This window comes from Rhinolophus sinicus, chromosome 4 (assembly GCF_057876585.1).
Source record: "Rhinolophus sinicus isolate RSI-liver-muscle chromosome 4, RSI-T2T, whole genome shotgun sequence".
NCBI classification, from domain to species: Eukaryota; Metazoa; Chordata; class Mammalia; order Chiroptera; family Rhinolophidae; genus Rhinolophus; species Rhinolophus sinicus.
Window position 1 is genome coordinate 25,548,643 of NC_142504.1, and position 3,935 is coordinate 25,552,577.

The 3,935-nt window shown below is 38.2% G+C and overlaps 1 pseudogene; it reads left to right on the forward strand.

Moving 5' to 3' along the window:
* The first annotated feature begins 1,342 nt into the window (after window positions 1-1,342).
* Window positions 1,343-2,266, forward strand: LOC148758341 (large ribosomal subunit protein uL6 pseudogene; annotated as a pseudogene).
* Window positions 2,267-3,935: the final 1,669 nt, after the last annotated feature.

Sequence of the window (3,935 nt, forward strand, 5' to 3'; positions counted from 1 at the left end):
GGTATAACAGCCACCAAGTCTAACTTCTTCCTTGGGTCCTCACTTCTTTTCTGTGATGACTCCATGCATGTAAAATGAAAAATAAATTTTTATGCGTTTCCTCCTCTGAATCGGTCTTTTGCCAATTTAATTTGCCATCCTCCAAGACTGAACCTAAGAGGGTAGAGGAAAAGGTTCCCCCCACCATACATGAGGAATCCACAGCAAATATATATGGAAAAATAGCAGCCAGAAGGATAGGCGAAACCTAGATGAGAATTGTGTAAAGAAATCCAAGACAGGAGAGTGTATTTTAGGAGAAATTTGGCAACAATGTCAAATGCTGACATCTTACCAGCATATCTGAGGGCCATTTCTGTTCCAGACCTGAGAACCCCATGGAGAACACATACAACTACAGTTAAGGGGGAGATCAGACTATATCTCCCTATCATACCAGGCACTATTATTTTATGCTTTATATACTTTTACTTAAAACTTACATAGACTCCATACAGCAGGTATTATTAATATAATTAATAGCAAGTAAACAGTTGAGGTATATCAAGATGAAATTATATTTTGGGATTTTGATTTAATAAATGGTAGAGCCACGATTCAAACCCAGATCTGTTTGATTCTAGGTGGCAATAATCTCTCAGCTACAGAGTATCCTATTGCCCGTTAGTGTTACGTCAGAGCTGTGTTTAGGAAGCATAAAGGAGGGGCACATAATTCAGAAAAAGATGGAGACAGAAGTGTCAGGAAGCTTATGCAAGAGCTGAGCCTTGACTGAGAAGGAATTGGCCAATCACACAAGGAAGGGAAGGTGCTTTCAGTAAAACAGCACATGCAATCAGTGATGGAAAGAGAGCATCAGCTTCAGGGAACTTGAGAAGCACCAGGTTTGTGGAAGGGCGATAGGGAGTATGAGGGGGAAAGAGTGGAGGTAGGAACTTTATCCTGAAGAGGAACCATCTAAATATTTTAGAGGACCTGCTGGGGCAGATTTGTGTATGAAATCTGTGTCAACAGTGTGCAAGAGGAATTAGAGGAAGAGGAGGAGAATGAATGCAGGCTAAATAAGCCAGAACCTGGACAGTGGCCTGATTGACAAGGGAGAAAAAGAGAGTGTCAGAGGGATCACAAAGGCATGAGATAAGAACTGGATGACTTCCAGCAAAGTGGGTGGGGAGGTGACAAAGAGAGAGACACTACTCTATGGAATGAATACCAGTTTTCTGACTGAGGCGACAGAACAATTGGCAGGAAATTAATGGGAGAAAGCAGTTACAGAGAGAAAAAACTATGAATTCAGTTTTGGAGTTTGAATTCCCTGTGGAATTTCCAGGGTGTTACAAAGATGGCTGAATGTGTGGGACTGACACTTAAGAAGAGGCCTGGGTCATGGCTGAAATCACGGGGTATGTATACAATAGTGATCCCCAAACTCATCTGATCAAACAAGTGTTCTGAGATAGAGCTTATAATTCTCTCCTTCTGAGAAAATAATGAAGGTTTATCAGTGAGTCCTTCCTTTTTTTTTTTTTTTTTCCAACAATGGATTAGCTATTGAAGAAAATTAGGAAGAAGATAGCAGGGACCCCTATCTGAACCTTCTCCATAGTCTTTATTATTCTATCAAAGACGTTTTATCAGTTTACTTGAACTATGTTAGAAATATTCATCTCTTTCCTGCATCTATTGTGAGGATAAAGACCATTCTCAGCAATCAGACTGTGGACATTCCAGAAAATGCGGACATCACTCTGAAAGGACCGCAGTAATGGTGGTCCCAGAGGCACCCTGTGGAGGGACTTCTATCACATCAATGTCGAGTTCAGTCTCTTGGGAAGAAAAAGAAGAAGCTCCAGGTTGACAAACAGTGGGGAAATCAAAAGGAATGGGCTATTGTTTGCACTATCTATAGTCACGTACAGGACAGGTTCAAGGGTGTTACTATATGGGGCTTCCGTGACAAGATGAGGTCTGTGTGTGCTCACTTCCCTATTAACGTCGTTATTCTAGAGAATTGTTCTCTTGTTGAAATCTGAAATTTCTTGGGTGAAAAATACATCCGCAGGGTTCAAAGAGGTCAGGTGTTGCTTGTTCAATATTTCAAGCCCAGAAAGATAAGTTAATTCTTGAAGGAAATGACATTGAACTTGTATCAAATTCAGCTGCTTTGATTCAAGAAGTCACAACAATTAAAAACAAGGATCTGAGAAAAATTTTGGATGGTATCTATGTTTCTGAAAAAGGAACAGTTCAGCAGGCTGATGAATAAGACCTAAGTTGTCCAGCTACAGAAACACCAAGATGTCAGGTGATTCCTTAGACTTATTTGTGATATTTTAAAGATGAAACGAAAGTTGTGTGTGGGAAAAAAGAAAACAAAATATCATTCATGAGGATAAATGGATTTTATCTAACAAAAATATATTTTATGACACATTCTTTTATTTTTATTCTCCACTTTTCACTTGCTTGTGACTCTCCAATATCCGCAAACTTGTTTTTCTCAGTTTTGGTGTATCATTTGGATTAAAGATGAGGAAATTACAGTTGTATCACCTTTTGTATTGTGACATTTTAAGTAATTAAAACAATTTAGCTATCCTGGGAAGAATTCTGTTGTCAAAAAGACAAAATCCATCCATGAACAATGACAAACATGATGCTTATTCTGTGAAGCAATAGGCCACTAAAACATTGCTTTCATTTCTTTCTAAAGGCAACAATATCACAGAAAAGCAATTTCACAACATCATTTATTCTTGGTGTGATTATATGTATTCTTTAAGAAGTTTAGGCAGAAATGTTACACAATGTTCTTAAGTAATGCTTTTAAAAGGGAATTTCCATAACAATTATGTAATTATCAAATGAAAGTAGCTGCATTGCTGGACAGGAAGGTCCATCCCAGCAAAAAAACCCCAGTAGATTTCCGTTTGAACATTACTATTGAGAGACTGATAAGGTAAGAAATAAGATGACTAATTCTAGTTCATGAAAAGAGAGGTCTTCCCCTTAAGCAGCACAGCCACTTTCTTGTAGAAAGATAGATCACAGTGTACAATCAGCTTATCCTTTTGTGATGCACTGATTATGGATAAAAATCCTGGCTAAAGGAAAGGTAAATACCATCCACCAGACTGTCACTGAATAGTCAAAATTAAGAGTATTTGCTCTATTTTTTCCTCTCATTAGATTTCTTCTCTTTGGGGGAGTTCCTATAATTGTACATTTTTTTCAAATACTCGGGGTCATACTACTTTTGCACCAACCTAATAGTAAGTCAACTTTAGCAGAGTCCATTGAATTTGAGGCTACTTAGTCACCACCACTCCCACTATATTTGATTGCCCCCAAAAGGCCTTCTTGGCAAAAGCTGGCAGTCTAAACTAGGCATGCAATTCAGAGAAGAAAAAAATAAAATAAAACCAAATTTAGTAGGCTGAGCTTATAGAAAGAGCTTATGTGAAGGAGAGGAGTGCTGGGAAATCTTACAGTCTAAGTTCTTTCTTAATCAATAGGGAAAAAGAGAAATGATGGAGCAGAAAAAGAAATCTTTTGACTACAATCATTATTGATAAAAATATTACCCTTTCTGATTTTTTATATTAATGTTCAAGTCACGGGGGTCACAGATATAAAAATAATTGAAAATTTGGTAATTTTGTATGGTAACATTATCAGGATGTTTGTCCAACCCATGCACTACCAATCCCCCTTCTCTAACAATTACCTTCTCCATAACCAGGCCTGATTATAGAATAAGACCTTAGTCCCATTCTTGCTGTCATCCATCAGGGCAGACAGGTAATGAGAGCTCATCCAAATGACTCTCTTTTCTAAGCCAGGGCTGGAGTTGGGATTCAGAAGCTTTGTCCCTCTCTCCTGGCTGCCAGACGTAGGAAGTAATATACAGCAGAAAAGCTTGTCTATAGAGAGAG